This window comes from Nomascus leucogenys, chromosome 9 (assembly GCF_006542625.1).
Source record: "Nomascus leucogenys isolate Asia chromosome 9, Asia_NLE_v1, whole genome shotgun sequence".
Classification (NCBI taxonomy): Eukaryota; Metazoa; Chordata; class Mammalia; order Primates; family Hylobatidae; genus Nomascus; species Nomascus leucogenys.
In genome coordinates, this window is record NC_044389.1 from 11,014,192 (window position 1) to 11,033,486 (window position 19,295).

Sequence of the window (19,295 nt, forward strand, 5' to 3'; positions counted from 1 at the left end):
CGCCGGGTCTGGGGCAGCTTGGCCCGCGCGCTCGGGTGCTGGGCCGTCCGTGGGAGTCTGCGGCCGCGAACTCGGCGCCAGGTGGCCTGGGACCTCTCCTGGACCGGCCCTTGGATACTGTAGACACCTGGGTGTCGTCTTTAACTCTTCTTTTGAGGTTTTGATTTATGGAGGGAACTCTGATGGGAAAATGCGTCCGCGTTCTCCCCTAGAGCGAGTCATCCTCAATAACGATACCCCCCAGCCCCACCGAATTTTGGTTGGATCAACGAATAGTTTACCTAGGAAATATTATGCAAACAGATTTACATATTGAAATACTAGCTGTCCCTTTCTTCTAGTCTCTTATTATCCTGGCATTAAACCCCAAAGGGGTTTTCAAGGACTCCGAGGACTGTCCCCAAAGAATCTGCTGGGTAGCATAGTTGTTATTGAAAAAAAAAAAAATCTTCCGATCGGTTCGCGTCAGCTTTCTATTTGGAAAGATGAGAGGACTGAATCAAATTTGGGTTGAAGGCGACAGAGTTCTGGGACCCCGGGAGCTCCGGTCCTTGTCCTAGGTCTGCAACCTTGGAACTGACACTCACCTCCCCCAGCCTCCGCGTCCTCATCTGTGCAGTGAGGGAGTCCGTCCGTGTCCCCTTCAGCTCTGAAATGCTAGGATTTGAAGTCTCTGTAGTAAATACAGAAAATGCTTGCAATATAGAAGTGCAGGAATTATATCCAATAGCTTTTGTTACAAATAATTCTGAAATATAAAAAGTAAAAAATGGAAATCGGGAAAAGAGTGGAAAAACAAAGACATTTTAGTTCTTAAATATTTATCTTTACTAGTTAGTAAATCTGTAATTTCAAATGTGTAGTACAATATGTTTTCCAGATCCCATTAATACAAAATGTTAGCTTTCTATTATGTATGATATTAAGTAGTAAGTGCATTTTTCAGAAACTTAATGGGCTTTCTAAAGGTATAAGCATCAATACTTGCAATGATATTTAAGCTGCATTGAATTCTTTTATATTTAGGAAAGAATTCAGAAATTTCTATATCTCTCTCTCCAGATACTTCTAAATGAAGTATAATTGGCACACAGTAAATATGCACAAATCTTAAGAGTACAATTTCATTAGTTTTCACATATGTATGTGCCCAAATAACCATGATCAGACTGAGATATAGAGCAATTCTAGCTCCACCCTCTCTGTCAGTACCCCCTCCCCAGGTAGCCACTATTCTGACTTCTGATGCCATGGATTACTTTTAACTATGTTTGGACTTCATGTAAACCAAACCATCATCGTGTGCTCTTTTATGTCCAGCTTCTTCTACTCAACATTATAATAATAAGATTCAACCTTGTTCTCTGTAGCAGTGTTTTTTTTTTAATTGCTGGTACCATTCCGTGGTATGAATAGATGTTATAATTTATTTTATCCATTCTGTTCTTGAAGCACATGGAAGTTGTTCCAATTTTGTGTAATTATTCATAGCACTGCTGTGAACATTGTTTTATATATGGTGGACATAAACACCATATATAAAGGATTATGCCCACAAGCAGAATTCCTGGATCATAGGGAAGGGATATGTTCAGTTTTGGTAGATACTGTCAAACAATTTTCCACAGTGGTTATACCAATTTCCACTCCCACTAGCAGTGTATGGCAGTTCCAGTTCCTCACATCTTTGCCAACACTTTGTATTATGGATTTTCTTGAATAAAGAAGGATAAAGTGAGAAGCTTAAACATGAGAACTTTAAAATGCTTAATAGCCTTAAATTCCTTGAATTAGAACATGGGATCCCAATTTCCCTTATATTGTAAACACTACTTTTTTTTTTTTTTTTTTTTTTTTTTTTTTGAGATGGAGTCTCCCTGTCACCCACGCTGGAGTGCAGTGGCGTGATCTCAGCTCACTGCAGCCTCCGCCTCCCAGGTTCAAGCGATTCTCCTGCCTCAGCCTCCTGAGTAGCTGGGATTACAGGTGCATGCCACCACACCCAGCTAATTTTTGTATTTTTAGTAGAGACGAGGTTTCACCATGTTGGCCAGGCTGGTCTCGAACTCCTGACCTCAAGCGATCCACCCACCTAACCTCCCAAAGCGCTGGGATTACAGGCATGAGCCACCACACCCGGCCATGCCCGGACTTTTATTCATCATTTGTGAATAATGATGGAGCTTTCTAAGTGGCCTTTAAAGGAGAGGAACATGTTCCCAATGGGCTTTTCTGCATTATCTGCTGATACTGGACAGAGAGAAGTATTTCAATATTTTAAGAGCTATGAACTACCTTTTTCATTAGTGTTAAAAAAATTCATATTCAAAGCCTTGAACTGCACATTTGAGTTGCCATTATTTGCCCTTGTTGCTTATCTTACTTTATTTGCCTTCTTGGAAACTCCTAGCCCAAGGCGGAATGATTCAGGAGAAAGTGGAGGGAAGGGACACTCAGCAAAGCTTGGTTTGGATTGGATGTGAGCCCAGACCTGCCCACCTGACATTAAGGTCCCCTCTGACTCTGAAACTCTAGTTCTAATTTTTGCCATTATATAGGTGTAGATTGGATATTCATTTCTTTTTAGGTACTTCATGTCTATCTATAGTAAATTATCCCCTTAGGTTTAATTGTGAACTTCTTGCCTTACATTAAAAATGGATTAACATTTTATAACTAAAAAGGCACTTTCAGTAACTCTTAGCTATTGGTAAATATTTGTTATTGGATTCTCCTGTTGTTTAAACTGAAAAACAATCAGGCAATGAGATATTAAATGTGAAGGAGGAAGGCTTACTTATATTCCAAGGGAAGACTTCAGATAAGAAAAATGAAGAGAAAACATGCATTAGGAAGAAAAAATCTGTTTTTATTTAACAAACTTTAATTGAATACCCATTTTTTTCTTTTTCTTTCTTTCTTTCCTTCCTTCCTTCCTTCCTTCCTTCCTTCCTTCCTTCCTTCCTTCCTTCCTCTCTCTCTCTTTCCTTCCTTCCTTCCTTCCTTCCTTCCTTCCTTCCTTCCTCTCTCTCTCTCTCTTTCTTTCTTTCTTTCACAGTCTCCCTTTGTCACTGAGGCTGGAGTGCAGTGGTGTGATCACAGCTCACTGCAGCTTCAACCTCCTGGGCTCAAGCGAGCCTCCCACCTCAGCCTCCTGAGTACCTGGGACCACAGGCACATGCCACCACACCTGGTTAATTTTTTGAAAAATTTTTGGGTAGGGATGAGATCTCACTGTATTGTTCAGGCTAATCTTGAACTCCTGGGCTCAAGTGATCCTCCCAAAGTGCTAGGATCACAGGTGTGAGCCACCGTGCCTGGCAGAATACCTATTTCTACTATTTCTTGCTAGGCGCAAGCAGTACAAAGATTAAAGAGATGGAGGTAGGGGAACTTGTGTATAAATAACCAATTTTATTTTTTTAAGAAATGCGTGGTCATTGCCTTTCCCCAGGAAAAGTATTTCAGTATGGTTTCTTTTAGTTAAACCTTCCAACACAGTTATTATGATTACTAAATATACATTAAAAATTGCATGAGTCTGGCTGAGCGCAATGGCTCACGCCTGTAATCCCAGCACTTTGGGAGGCTGAGGCAGGCAGATCACTTGAGGAGTTTGAGACCAGCCTGGCCAACATGGTGAAACCCTGTTTCTACTAAAGATACAAAAATTAGCCAGGCATGGTGGCGGACGCCTGTAATCCCAGCTACTTGGGAGGCTGAAGCAGGAGAATCGCTTGAGCCCGGGAGGCAGAGGTTGCAGTAAGCCAAGATTGCACCATTGCACTATACCCTGGGTGACAGAGTGTGACTCCATCTCAAAAAAAAAAAAAAAAAAAAAAATTGCATGCGTCAATGAAGGAAGCTTTAGCCAGGTCAGAAAAGGGATCCCAGTTTTTTACCCCCTAAAACTAGTTTTTAAATTTTTTTTTGAGACAAGACCTGGCCCTATCACCCAGACTGGAGTGCAGTGGTACGGTCTCGGCTCACTGCAACCTCTGCCTTACCCGCTCAAGCAAGCCTCCCACCTCAACCTCCTGAGTTGTGGGACTACAGGCATGCACCATGACACCCAGCTAATTTTGTATTTTTTGTAGAGATGGGGTTTCACTGTGTTGCCTAGGCTGGTCTTGAACTCCTGAGCTCAAGCAATCCTCCTGCCTCAGCCTCCCAAAGTGCTGGGATTACACATGTAAGCCAGTGTGCCCAGCCTAAAACTATTTAAAAATGGAGATATAGTACTGTATTTAATGCTTATGGGAAAGAAAATGCTCTTCCATTTAAAGTAAAAGGAACAAACTATTCCAAAGCTAAATATGGTCATCTTTTAGGTCTTGGGAAGAAGCACTTTTCCAAATCATTCTTTAAGCAAAGGTATTGACTACATTTTACTCCGGGAGGGTATTCCTGCTCATTTGAGAAGCCACAAAATGCCTCGGCTTCAGCAACATATCCACGGTTCTTTATGTTCCTCTCATCTCATCCTTGCATGACACTCGGCAGGCAGGGTGACAGTAACTAACCCCTATCATTCAAGTTCAAGATTACAATCTTGCTGCCTCCCCACATACCTATCAGACATTGCCTTAATCTTTGGGCAAAGATTTTGATTTGACAAAAAGCAAATAATCTCAAGAGTATTGTATTTTATCATTTTTCTTAACTTTGAAAGGGCTCTTGTAGATAATAGGAATAAGAATTTGGAGAGGGGGCCGGGCAAGGTGGCTCATGTCTGTAATCCCAGCACTTTGGGAGGCCAAGGTGGGCGGATCACGAGGTCAAGAGATCGAGACCATCCTGGACAACATGATAAAACCCTGTCTCTACTAAAAATACAAAAATTAGCTGGGTGTGGTGGCACACGCCTGTAGTCCCAGCTACTCAGGAGGCTGAGGCAGGAGAATCACTTGAACCTGGGAGGTGGAGGTTGCAGTGAGCCGAGATCATGCCACTGCATTCCAGCCTGGAGACAGAGAGAGACTCCTTCTCAAAAAAAAAAAAAAGCAACAACAACAACAACAAAAAAAACAAAACAGAGGGGAAACTGAAGGGCTGGAAATTGGCTTAGCTTGGTCTTGCCACTGTGCTGTATCCTTTATTCCCTCTGAAATAGCAAATTCTTGTGAACTTCACAGTAGGTGGTTTGTCTGAGTAGAGCTTTTTGGTTTTTTGTTTTTTCTTATATACCCAGACTGCTCACCTGCAAGCTTTTTGGTTTTTATCAGGAGACTTTGTGATCTTAAGATGTTTTTCTATGACTTCCAGAAAAGCTGTATCCACTTCTCAGGTAGTCATAGTTATAGGGTCGAAGATTTTTCTGTCTTTGGGGAATCTGTGAGTTTTATACCTAAGTGATTTAGTTATTCTTGGTTGATACTTTCTATGGCTGCATTATCAGTGGTTTTGAAGTAATGAAAGCTTTTGTAGAAGTCACTACTGGTCACTAATTTGACTCATGCAATTCTGTTCTATGAGTACCAACGCATGTGAAGGAAATTTTAAAATAATATAAAAGTAGGCAGAGTGCAGTGGTTCACACCTGTATCCCCAGCACTTTGGGAGGCCTAGGTGGGAGGATCACTGGAGCCCAGGAGTTCAAGACCAGCCTGGGCAACACAGCGAGACCCAGTCTCTACAAAAAATTTTAAAAATTAACTCAGCATAGAGGCACATGCCTGTAGCCTCACCTACTCAGGAGGCTGAGATAAGAGGATAGCTTGAGCCCAGGAGTTTGAGGCTGCAGTGAGCTACGACCATGCCACTGTACTCTAACCTGGGTGACAGAGCAAGATGCTATCTCTAAAAAAAGAAAAAAGAAAGGAAAAAATATATAAAGTGCACACAGTGTTCTTTTGTGGCCACAGAAATTGCAAAAGATCCTAAAAGAGGAACCATTTTTTTTTTAGGTTAAACAGTAAAAATATATATATTTTTTACTACTGTCATTATAAGGTCAACTAGTAGCCAAGAATCTTCCATAGAATTATTTACAGTCTATGCTAAAGCAGGCTTTAGTGTATAAGACAGTGTATAAGATAGTCACTGAATTCAGTCTTCGAATATTTTGTTATTTGAGTTATGATTTTCCTAATGTTTGATATTATGTTCTTGGAGGTAATGCCCATAGATATATTAGGACTAAAAACACATTTAGGAAACGTGCTGTTTTCTGTGGCAGAGAATGTCTCTGCACTTAAGTTCCTCATTTGTAAAAAGGAGATAAGCAGTATCTTACTCCTTCATCAGATAATACTTGTAAAGCACAGCTGCACTCCTTGTTAGGCACGTGTTTTGCAGAAAGAAAAATATATGAAGTCTGAAGACATTAGGATTTGGAGTCACAAGATTTGCCTCCTTCTCTCCCTCCCTCCCTTCTTCTTTAATTCCCACACTCTTTCCCACCCTTCCTCCTTCCATAGATGTTTTTGAGCGCCATCTATGTCTAGGACCTGTGTTAAATGCTACACAGTACTGTTTCCTGCCCTCAAAGTATAATGTTAGGGGTGTCAGTGGGAGAAGGTCAGACATATAGAAAGAAAATTGCAGTGGAGTTTTGGAAATACGCACAGTGGCTGAACCTCTAACCCAGACTGAGAAGGTAAAGCAAAGCTTCCAAGAGAAGGTGATGCCAGAGTCAAACTGGAAGAGAAGTAAGACTTGTCAGAGAAAGAAGAGGGTGAGGATGTTCCAGGTAAATAGGACAGCAAATGGAGTTTTCCACAGATGGAAAACTATGATTTCATTCCGAGTTGTTGTGACACAATGTATAAGGTCACCAGGATTAGAGTAACTATCATTTATAAAGTTGTAATTCAGCAAATTATTTGAAGATTTCTAATGAATAGGTTTTGAAAAAAGAAAATTCAGGGTTGCCTGAGCATAAGGTGTAATGTATAAGGGATACTTTGGTGATGGGTTAAGTGGTTGGACTTTATCATGTAGACCAAGAGTCTCTGGATGGTTGGTCTGACGTGGGGGTCCATGCCTATAGTCCCAGCTACATGGGAGGCTCGCTTGAGCCCAAGAGTTCAAGTCCAGCCTGGCCAACATAGCAAGATCCCATCTCTAATTAAGAAAAAAAAGGCCAGGTGTGGTGGCTCACACCTGTTATCCCAGCACTTTGGGAGGCCAAGGCGAGTAATCAGTTGAGCCCAGGAGTTTGAGGCCAGCCTGTGCAACATGGCAAAACCCCATTTCTACAAAAAATACAAAAAAAGTTAGCCAGATGTGTTGGCACGTGTCTGTAGTCCCAGCTACTAGGGAGGCTGAGGCAAGAGAATTGCTTGAGTCTGGGATGTGGAGGTTGCAGCGAGCTGAGATCACACCACTGCACTCCAGCCTGGGTGACAGAGTGAGACCCTGTCTCAAAAAAAAAAAAAAAAAGTAGTCTCTGGATGGATTTCAGGGGGTTTGTTATATCTTCCCTCTGTGTGTGTATGTGTGTGTGAGCCTGCTTTTTTTTTTTGGAAAGTGAGTTAATTGCTACCTTCAGATTTTCAAAGGGGTCTGTGACTCAAGAAAGGGTAATCATTGCTGTTGGTTCTGGAGGGCTTTAAGCAGAGGTGTGACATGCTCTGATATGTATTTTAGAAAGACAATTCTGGTGTCTGTGTGGAGGATGAATATGGGGCCAACAGGACTATGGCAGGGAAGTTGTTGTCAGTAGTCCAGGCCAGAGATGACAACGAGGCTTGAATTAGGGCAATAGTGATAGAGATGTGGAGCTGAGAATTGCTTTGAGAATTATCAAGTAGTCAAAATGTTAGCCGAGCATGGTGGTGTGCACCTGTAAGCCCAGCCACTCTGGAGGCTGAGGCAGGAGGATCGCTTGAGCCCAGGAGATTGAGGCTGCAGTGAGCTATGATCCTGCCACCGCACTCCAGCCTGGGTGGTAGAGCAAGACCCTATCTAAAAAAAAAGTCAAAATGAAAGGGCTGGCAATTGTCTGGGTAATGGGAAATGAGGGAGACGGAGGAGTCAAAAATGGCTTCTGGGTTTCTGGATCCTGTGACACTGGAGGTTTTGCTACTGAGGAGGATTGGGGGAGAGAGGGAGATAGGAAAAGGTGGGGCTTAGGGAGGAGAAAGGTGAGTTAAATTTCCATTTGAGTTTAAGGTTCCTGGGGGGAGCTACCCAGATATATAGTTAAAGACACAGAAGGTATGAATTAGGAACTTGTGAGCAGATATATTCTTTTTTATTTTATTTTTATTTTTTGAGATGGAGTCTCGCTCTGTCGCCCAGGCTGGAGTGCAATGGCGCGATCTTGGCTCAGTGCAACCTCTGCCTCCCGGGTTCAAGTGATTCTTCTGCCTCAGCCTCCCGAGTAGCAGGGACTACAGGCACTGTCCACCACGCCTGGCTAATTTTTGTAGTTTTAGTAAAGACGGGGTTTCACCATGTTGGCCAGGCTGGTTTCGAATTCCTGACGTCAAGCGATCCACCTGCCTCGGCCTCCCAAAGTGCTGGGATTACAGGCGTGAGCCACCACGCCGGGCCTATTTTTTATTTTTCTAGAGATGAGGTCTTGCTGTGTTACCCAGGCTGGTCTTGAATGCCTGAGTTCAAGCGATCCTCCCACCTTGGCTTCCCAAAGTGCTGAGATTAAGGCATGAGCCACTGCACCCAGCCTCACCAGCATATAGACAGTAGTTAAAATTACGAGAATTTATAGAGAAAGAACATTGAATGAGTCCAGAGAATGAAACCTTAGAGTTACCCAGTCTACTGCCCTCATTTACCACAGGAAGAAAATGGGGTCCAAAGAGGATAAATGAGTTGCTCAAATTCAGTTTTCAAAGCTGATAACTTTCAGAAGAGGGACTTGGAACTCTGGTCTCCAACTCTTTGCCTCACAGAAGACAGCTTGAAAATGAAGTGTCTTGACATCTTCTGGTTTGTTTCATAATGTGTAAAATAAAGCCACAACTCTTTAAAGTTTTAGATTAATGTCAACTTTTGTTTTACTTACCCCCACCCCTGTCCCAGTACTGTCCCTTCAAAGTGTACCACTTTGAGAGCTCTTTTTCAATTCCAAAGTTGTCCTCACTGCTCATAATGTGTTTGGAACTGGATTCTGGGAATTTCCATTAAGGTTTTAGAATGAATTTTTGGAAAGAACCTTAATATTGATGGTGGCAAATTTCCTTTGGCTTTGTTTTTTTTGGGGGGTGCGGGGGCGGACAGGTCTCACTCTGTCACCCAGGCTGGAGTGCAGTGGCATGATCTTGGCTCACTGCAGGCTTCACTTTGCGGACTTCAGTGATCCTCCCACCTCAGCCTCCTGAGTAGTTGAGACCACAGGTGTACACCACCACACTAGGCTAATTTTTGTATTTTTGGTAGAGATGGGGCTTTGCCATGTTGGCCAGGCTGGTCTCGAACTCCTGAGCTCAAGTGATCCTCCTGCCTCGGCCTTCCAAAGTGCTGGGATTACAAATGTGAGCCACTACGCCTGGCCAGCTTTTTAAAAAGTCAGGTTTATTGGGGTGCAATTTTCATACAGTAAATTTCATCCTCTTTAGTATGCAGTTCTATGAGTTTAAGAAACAAATACAGTCATGGAACTGCCACCACTATCAAGATACAGACATTTCCATTCCCCTTAAAAGTTCCCTCATGGTGGTGCGCAGTGGCTCGCGCCTGTAATCCAGCACTTTGGGTGGCTAAGGCAGGTGGATCATGAGGTCAGGAGTTCAAGACCAGCTTGGCCATCATGGTGAAACCCTGTCTCTACTAAAAATACAAAAAATTGGGCATGGTGGTGCGCACCTGTAATCCCAGCTACTTAGGAGGCTGAGGCAGGATAATCATTTGAACCTGGGAGGCAGAGGTTGCAGTGAGCTGAGATTGTGCCACCACACTTCAGCCTGGGTGACAGAGAGAGACTCCATCTAAAAAAAAAAAAAAAAAGTTCCCTCATGGCAGGGCGCAGTAGCTCACGTCTGTAATCTCAGCATTTGGGGAGGCTGAGACGGGCAGATCATTTGAAGTCAGGAGTTTGAGACCAGCCTGGCCAACATGGTGAAACCTCATCTCTACTAAAAAAAATATATAGATAAAACTTAGCCAGGCATGGTGGCAGGCGCCTTTAATCCCAGTTACTCAGGAGGCTGAGGCAGGAGAATTGCTTGAACCCGGGAGGCGGAGGTTGCAATGAGCCAAGATCACGCCACTGTACTCCAGCCTGGGCAACACAGCAAGACCGTCTCAAAAAAAAAAAAAAAAGTTCCCTCATGCCCTTTTGTAGTCAACCCTGATCCCTACCCCAAGCCCCTCACAACCAGTACCCTCTTTCCTGTTTTCATTCCCTTTATAGGGTGTCATGTAAGTGGAATCTTATGATATGTAGCCTTTGAGTGTGTTTATTTCACATAGCAGAATTATCAGATTTATCTGATCAGATGATTGTTACGTATATTAGTAATTTTTTCTTTCTGGTGCTGAGTAGTATCCTATTGCATGGATAGGCCTCAGTTTGTTTATCCATTAACCAGCAACTGGTCATTTGTTTGCTTCCAGTTTTTGGCAATGATGAGTAAAACAGCTATAAATATTTGAATACAGGTTTTTGTGTAAGCATAGGTTTTCATTTCTTTTGGGTAAATACCTCAGAGTGGTATTGTATTGCTGCACTGGATGCTAAGTGAATGTTTAACCTCATGAGAAACTGCCAAACTGTTTTTCAAAGTGATTGTACCATTTGTCATTTTCCCCAACAATGTGTGAGAATTGCATTTTCTCAAGGTCATCGTCAGCATGTAGTATTGTCAGTTTTTTGGTTTGGGTTTTTAACCATTCTAATAGTGGTGTAGCAATGTGTACTGTGGCTTAAATTTGCATTTCCCTAATGACTAATGATGTTAAGCATCTTTTCATGTGTTTAATTGTCATCCTATATTTTGTTTGGTGAAGTGTCTCCAGAAATCTTTTGCCCATTTTTAAAATTGGAGTGTTTCTTTTATTATTATTGGGTTTTAAGGGTTCTCTGCGTATTATGGATACAAGTCCTTTTTCACACGTATATCATCAAAATATTTTCTCCGGTCTGTGGCTTGTCTTCATTTTTTAAGAATGTTTTCTGGGCTGGGAGTGCTGGCTCGCGCCTGTAATCCCAGCACTTTGGGAGGTGGAGGCAGGCGGATCATCAGGTCAGGAGTTTGAGACCAGCCTGGCCAACATAGTGAAACTCCGTCTCTACTGAAAAACAAAAAAAATTAGCTGGGCGTGGTGGTGGGCGCCTGTAATCCCAGCTACTTGGGAGGCTGAGGCAGGAGAATCGCTTGAACCCAGGGGGCGGAGGTTGCAGTGAGCCAAGATCGTGCCATTGCACTCCAGCCCAGGCGACAGTGTGAGATTCTGTCTCAAAAACAAAAAAAAGATTTTCTAATGGCTCACACCTGTAATCCCAGCACTTTGAGAGGCTGAGGCAGGTGGATCATCTGAGGTCAGGAGTTCAAGACTAGCCTGGCCAACATGGCAAAACCCCATCTCTACTAAAAATACAAAAATTAGCCAGGCATGGTGGTGTGCACCTGTAATTCCAGGTACTCGGGAGGCTGAGGTGTGAGAATCGCCTGAACCTGGGAGGTGGAGGTTGCAGTGAGCTGAGATTGTGCCACTGCACTCTAGCCTGGGCAACAGAGTGAGACTCCATCTCAAAAAAAAAAAAAAAAGAATGTTTTCTGAGGAGCAAAAGTTTTTCATTTTGGTGAAGTCCACTAGTGGAAAAAAATTAACTCTAGACTGAACACTGCTCTGATCCCACCTAACCCAGCTTAAATGCAAGACATGAAAGAACAAAGTGCTCACCATAAATTTAATTGCATCCCAGAAAACAGTTCAAGAATATTTAACAGAAGACAAAAACATCCGGCACCAGGTAAAATTCACAATGTCTGACACTCAGTTATAAATTTACTAGACAAACAAGGAACAAGAAATATTTAACTTAAGGAGAAAAATCAGTCACCCAAAAGGGACCCAGAAATGACATCAAATGTGGAATTAGTGGGCAAGAAAATTAAAACGGTTATTATAACAATATTCCATATCTTTCTGAATGAGGAAAGATTGTACATGTTAAGAGGAGACATAGTAAATATAACAAATTACTCAAATTGAACTTCTAAGGATGAAAACTCAGTTACACTGGAGAGGATTACTACCAGATTAAACATTGTAGGAGAAAAGATTAGTGGACTTGGAGGCATAGCAACAGAAACTATCCAACACGAACAGTGCAAAAAAGACCAAATAACATGAACAGAGAATTAGGGAGGTACAGAACTTCAGGTGGTCAGATATACATGTAATTAGAGTCCCTAAAGGAGAGAATGGGGGAAAGGAAGATGACAGTAAAGGTATTTCAAAAATAATGGAGGAAAATTTTCAAAATCGGATAAAAATGATAAACCTATGGGTTCAAGAAGCCCAGTGAAACTCAAGCACATGACTCATGACAACTACAAAAGGCTCATTATTATCAAATTGGTTAAAGCCAGAGACTAAGAGAAAATCTTAAAAGCATCCAGAGAAAAAAAGATACATTCATTTGGCAGACTTCTTGTCATGAACTGACAGTGAAGAAACATTGCAACATCTTTAAAGGACTGAAGGACGCTTTGGGAGGCTGAGGCAGGAAGATTGCTTGAAGCAAGGAGTTCAAGACCAGCCTGGGCAACGTAGCAATCCACTGTCTCTATGAAAAATAAAAGAATTAGCCAGGTATGATGGTGTGTCCTTGTAGTCAAAGCTACTTCAGAGGCTGAGGTGGGAGGGTTGCTAGAGCCCAGGAGTTCAAGACTGCAGTGAGCTATGATCATGCCACTGCACTTCATCCTGGACAACAGAACAAAACTAATAATATAAATGTGTAGTTCTATATCCAAAAATAAAACACTTTCAAAAATGAAGAGAAACAAATAGTTTTTCAGATGTACAAAAACTGAAAGAAACAATCACTACCAGACTGGCACAATAGGAACTGTTAAAGAAAGTTCTTCAGACAACTGGGCATGGTGGTTCATGCCTGTAATCCCAGCACTTTGGGAGGCCAAGGTGGGCGGATCCCTTGAGGTCAGAAGTTCAAGACCAGCCTGGCCAGCATGGTGGAACCCCGTCTCTACTAAAAATACAAAAATTAGCTGGGTTTGATTGTGCAAGTTTGTAATTCCAGCTACTCGGGAGGCTGAGGCAGAAGTATTGCTTGAACCTGAGAGGCGGAGGTTGAAGTGAGCAGAGATTTCACCACTGCACTCCAGTGTGAGTGACAGAGCCAACTCCGTCTCAAACACACACACACACACACACGAGTTCTTCAGACAGAAGGAAAAATAATACAAAATGAAAATCTGGATTTACACAAAGGAATACAAAATAGTGGGAATGGAGACTATTTGAGTAAGTATAGCCTTTTTTTCTTATTGTTTCAATCTCTTTAAAAGACAATTCACTGTTTAAAGCAGTAATAATAATAACATCTTGTGGGGTTTACAGCTTCTGTAGAAGTACAGTGTATGTCAGCAATACCACAAAGCCTTAAAGAAATGAAACGGAAATATGCCAGTGTAAGGTTCTAGTGTTAGATATGAAGTAATGTAACATCACCTAAAGGTAGACTGTGATATGGTAAACATGTAATACTATGAACCTTAAATCGACTACTAAAACAAAACAAAGCATTATAGCTAATAATCCACAAAAGGAAATAAAGTGGAATCATTTTTCTGAAAAGCTCAGCTATTCCCAAAGGAGGCAGAAAAAAGAGAAGGGAATAAAAAACAGAAGAGACAAAGGAAAACAAAGAACAATATAGTAGATTTAAATCTAATCATGTTAATACTTTCTGTAAATTAAAATGATCTAAATATCATAATTAAAAGGCAGAAGTTTCATATTTGGCTAAAGAAAAGTAAGACCCAATTATATGCACCATAAATGAAATCAGTCCTGGACATTTTTTTAATGTAATTTTTTATTTAAAGAAGGGGTCTTGTCATGTTACCCAGACTGGTCTCAAACTCCTGGACTCAAGTGATCTGCCCACATTGGCCTCCCGAGGTGCTGGGATTACGGGTGTGAGCCACCAAGCCCAGCCCTAGTCCTGAATATGAAGACACAAATAGGTTAAAAGTAAATGGATGGGGAAAAAAAATCCCATTCTAACACTAATCAAAAGAGAGCCAGAGAGGTAATAATAATATTGGACTAAGTACATTTCAGAGAAAAGAATATTGCTAGAAACAAAGAAAGCCATTTCATAATGTTGTAAGGCTTGATTCATCAAAAGGACATAACAATCCTAAATGTATGCACCTAATAACTGAACTTGAAAATACATGGGGCAAAATCTGATTGAACTGCAAGGAGAAATAAACAAATACACAGTTATATTCAAAGTGTACGACACTCCTTCTCCTTCAATAATTGATAGAACAAGGACAAATAAATAAGTAGGATATAGAAGACTTGAACAGCAATTTCAAGCAACTTGACCACATCACATTTATGGAACATTCCACCTAACAATAGTCACAATAGTCAAATGCACATCTTTTTTCTTTTCTTTCTTTTTTTTTTGAGATGGAGTCTCCATCTGTCGCCCAGGCTGGAGTGCAGTGGCACAATCTTGGCTGACTACAACCTCTGCCTCCCAGGGTCAACTGGTTCTCCTGCCTCAGCCTCCCGAGTAGCTGGGACTATAGGCGTGCGCCACCACACCCAGCTAATTTTTTGTATTTTTAGTAGAAACAGGGTTTCACCATGTTGGCCAGGCTGGTCTCGAACTCCTGATCTCAGGTGATCCGCTCGCGTCGGCCTCCCAAAGTGAGGTGTCACAGGCGTGAGCCACTGCCCTGACTTGCACATCTTTTCAAGTGCACACTTACCAAGGTAGAGCATATTCTGGACCATGAAACAAGTGTCAGTAAATTTTTTTTTTTTTTTAGAGAGAGTCTCGCTCTGTCGCCCAGGCTGGAGTGCAGTGGCGCAATCTTGGCTCATTGCAAGCTCCGCCTCCTGGGTTCACGCCATTCTCCTGCCTCAGCCTCCCGAGTAGCAGTACTACAGGCGCCCGCCACCACACCAGGCTAATTTTTTGTATTTTTAGTAGAGACGGGGTTTCACCATGTTAGCCAGGATGGTTTCGATCTCCTGACCTCATGATCCGCCTGCCTCGGCCTCCCAAAGTGCTGGGATTACAGGCGTGAGCCACCGTGCCCGGCCGTAAATTTTAAAAGATTCAATACATACAAAGTATGTCTTCTGACTACAATGGCATTAAATTAAAATTAAAGCCTGGGCAAGATGGCAAAACCCCATCTCTACAAAAATTGGAAAAAAATAATTAGCCAGGTTGGTGGCATTTGCCTGTACTCCCAGCTACGCAGGAGGCTGAGGCGGGAGAATCACCTGAGCCCAGGGAAGTTAAGGCTGCAGTACACCGTGATCACACCACTGCAGTCCACTCTGGGTGACGAGTGAGATTCAAAACAAAAAACAGACAAACAAAATTAATACCTGCAGGACATTTTTGTCAAAAAATAAAAAATTAATTAATTAAAATTAATAACAGAAAGAGGCCAGTACAGTAGCTTGCGCCTGTAATCCCAGCATTTTTGGAGGCTGAGGTGGCAAGATCACTTGAGGCCAGGAGTTCAAGACCAGCCTGGGTAACATAGCAAGACCTCGTCTCCCAAAAAATACAGAAAAATTAGCGAGACATGGTGGCCTACGTCTGTAGTCCTCACCAGTTGGGAGGCTGATGTGGGATGATCATTTGAGCCTAAGAGTTCAAGTCCAGCCAAGGCAACACAGCAAAACATCATTTCTTTTAAAAAAAGAAAAAAAGTAAGCAAAAGAAAGGAAACAGTAACAATCATCAGAGTGAAAAATCAAAGAAAAAGAAAACAAAAAAATTAGAGATTAAAACAATAAAACTAAGAACAATAAAAGATCAATTAAGTCAGTAAACCTCTAGCCAAACTGATAGAAAAAAAGAGAGAAGATGTGAATTGCCAATATCAGGAATGAGAGAAGTGGTATCACTACATAATCTACAGATATTGAAAGGAAATATTACTAACAACTTTATACCTATACTTTGACAACTTTGATTAACAGAAAAAAAATGAAAGACACATACTACCAATGCTTGTTCAAGAAAAATTGATAACCTAAATAATGCTCTACTAAAGCAATTTAATCTGTAGTTAAAAATATTCCCACAATGAAAATTATTAGAGCAGATGGCTCTCACTGGGAAATCCACCAAACATTTAAAGAGGAAATAAAACCAATTCTATACAGACTCCTCCAGAAAATTGAAGAGAAGGTGACACTTCTCAACTCATTCTATGAAGCCAGCATTACTCTAATACCAAAACCAGACAAAGGTTAAAAGAAGAGTATAGATCAATAACTTCCATGAATGTAAATGTAACAATCCTTAGTAATATTTTAACAAATTGAATTCAATGATATATAAAAAAGATAACAGATGATGTCCCGCTGATGTTTATTCCAGGAGTGCAAGGTTGGTTAACATTTGAAAATCAATCACTATATTTACAGACTAAAAAGAAAATTATTACTAAAAAAAAAAAAGAACAAAACCGAGTCTATCTGATCATCTCAATAGATACAGACAAAGCATTTGACAAAGTTCAGTGTCCATTACTGACAAAAACCTCTTAGCAAACTAGGCATGGAAGTGATTTGGCTGGGCACGTGGTGGATCATGCCTGTAGTCCCGGCACTTTGGGAGGCCAGGGTGTAATGATTGCTTGAGCTCAAGAGACCAACACCAGACTGGGCAACATGGTGAAACTTCATTTCTACAAAAAATACAAAAATTGGCTGGGCGCAGTGGCTCACGCCTGTAATCCCAGCACTTTGGGAGGCCGAGGTGGGCGGATCACGAAGTCAGGAGACTGAGACCATCCTGGCTAACACGGTGAAACCCCGTCTCTACTAAAAATACAAAAAAAAAAATTAGCCGGGCGTGGTGGCGGGTGCCTGTAGTCCCAGCTACTCGGGAGGCTGAGGCAGGAGAATGGCATGAACCCAGGAGCCAGAGCTTGCAGTAAGCTGAGATTGTGCCACTGCACTCCAGCCTGGGTGACAGAGCAAGACTCCGTCTCAAACAAACAAACAAAAAAACAAAAATTAACTGGGCATCGTGGCTCCTGCCTGTAGTCCCAGCTACCTGGGAGGGTGAGCTTGGAAGATCCCTTGAGCATGGGAGGTGGAGGTTGCACTGAGCCGAGATCGCACCACTGGACTCCAGCCTAGGTGACACAGTGAGACCATGTCTCAAAAAGAAAAAAAAAAAAAAAAAAAAAAGAATTCCTCCTGGAATGGGTAGCAGAAAAAACAAAAAATAAAAGACTAGGCATAGTGGCTCATGCCTGTAATCCCAGTGATTTGGCAGGATGAGGCAAGGGGGATTGCTTGAGACCAGGAGTTTGAGACCAGCCTCGGCAACATAGCAAGACCCCATCTCTCCAAAAATTTAAACAATTTTTTAAAAATTAGCTGAGTGTGGTGGTATGTGCCTGTAGTCCTAGGTACTTGGGCAACTGAGGTGGGAAAACTGTTTGAGCCCAGGAGTTCAGGGTAGGAATGAGCTATGATAATGCCTCCGCACTCCAGCCTGGGCAACAGAGCAAGATCCTGCCTATAAGAATCAAAGTAGGCTGGCATGGTGGCTCATGCCTATAATCCCAGCACTTTGGGAGGGTGAGGCAGGCAGGTCACCTGATGTCAGGAATTCGAGACCAACCTGGGCAACATGGTGAAACCCTGTCTCTACTAAAAATATAAAAATTAGCTGGGCATGATGGCAGACACCTGTAATCCCAGCTACTCAGAAGCTAAGGGACGAAAATTGCTTGAACCCGGGAGATGGAGGTTGCAGTTAGCTGAGATCGCACCACTGCACTCCAGCCTGGGCAACAGAGCAAGACTGTGTCTCAAAAAAAAAAAAAAAAAAAAAAAGAATCAAAGTGAAACTAATAAAAAATTATAAAAGAGAAAAGAAATTATCTTCCTCAAACTAATTAAGGGTATCTATGAAAAACCAATAGCTAACATTATACTTCATAGTAAAAGAATAAATATTTTCCCTAAGATCAGAAACAAGGCAAGGATATCCACTTTCACTTCTTTTATTCAACTTTATACTGGAGATTTTAGCCAATGTATTAAGACACGAAAAAGAAACGAAAAGCATCCAGATTGAAAAGCAAGTAAAACTGTCTTTATTTACAGACAACATGACAACCTATGTAGAAAATTCTATAAAACCTACAAAAAGTGACTATAACTAGTAAGTGAGTTCTGTAAGTTTGCAGGATGTACTATCAGTGTGGAAAAAAATTAATTGTCTTTCTATATCCTAGCAACTAACAATCAGAAATTGAAGGGAAAAATACCAAAATAGTATCCAAAAATATGAAACAGAGAAAGATGGGCAAGATCCATAATGAAAACTATAAAACATTGATAAGAGAAATTAAATAAGATCTAATTAAAAGGAGTGATATCCATATTTATGTATTAGAAAACTCAAGATTGTTACAATGTCAGTTTTGCCCAAATTGATCTAGTGATTCAATGAAATTCCTTTTAAAATCCCTGCAGATCTTTTTGCAGAAATTGACAAGCTGATTCTAAAATTCATATGGAAATGCAAGAGAACTAGAATATCCAAAACAATTCTAAAGAACAAAGTTAGAGAATTTGTAGTAGATTCCAAGGCTTATTATAAAGCAGTAGTAACCAAGACAATGTGGAATTGGTATCCAGATAGATTAATGGAACAGTATAGCGATTCGCGACCTAGAAATTGACCCAAAATATATGGTCAATTTATTTTTGATAAAGGTGTAAAGGTAATTCAGTGGAGAAATCAGTCTTTCAACAAATGGTACTGGAACAATGGCCTATTCATATGCAAAACTGTGATCCACATGTCATAGTATATGAAAAGTTAATTGAAAATGGATCATAGACCTGGCCGGGCACAGTGGCTCACGCCTGTAATCCCAGCACTTTGGGAGGCCGAGGTGGGTGGATCACGAGGTCAGGAGATCGAGACCATATTGGCTAACATGGTGAAATCCCATCTCTACTAAAAAATACAAAAAACAAAATTAGCTGGGTGTGGTGGCGGGCGCCTGTATTCCCACCTACTTGGAAGGCTGAGGCAGGAGAATGGCGTGAACCCAGGAGGCGGGGCTTGCAGTGAACCAAGATCGTGCCACTGCACTCCAGCCTGGGCGACAGTGGAGCGA

The 19,295-nt window shown here is 41.6% G+C and overlaps 1 protein-coding gene across 1 annotated transcript in view; it reads left to right on the top strand.

Moving 5' to 3' along the window:
• FLT3 (fms related tyrosine kinase 3) overlaps positions 1–19,295 on the top strand; it is a 99,037-nt gene that overhangs the window by 557 nt on the left and 79,185 nt on the right. The gene's annotated exons all lie outside the window — the stretch shown is intronic.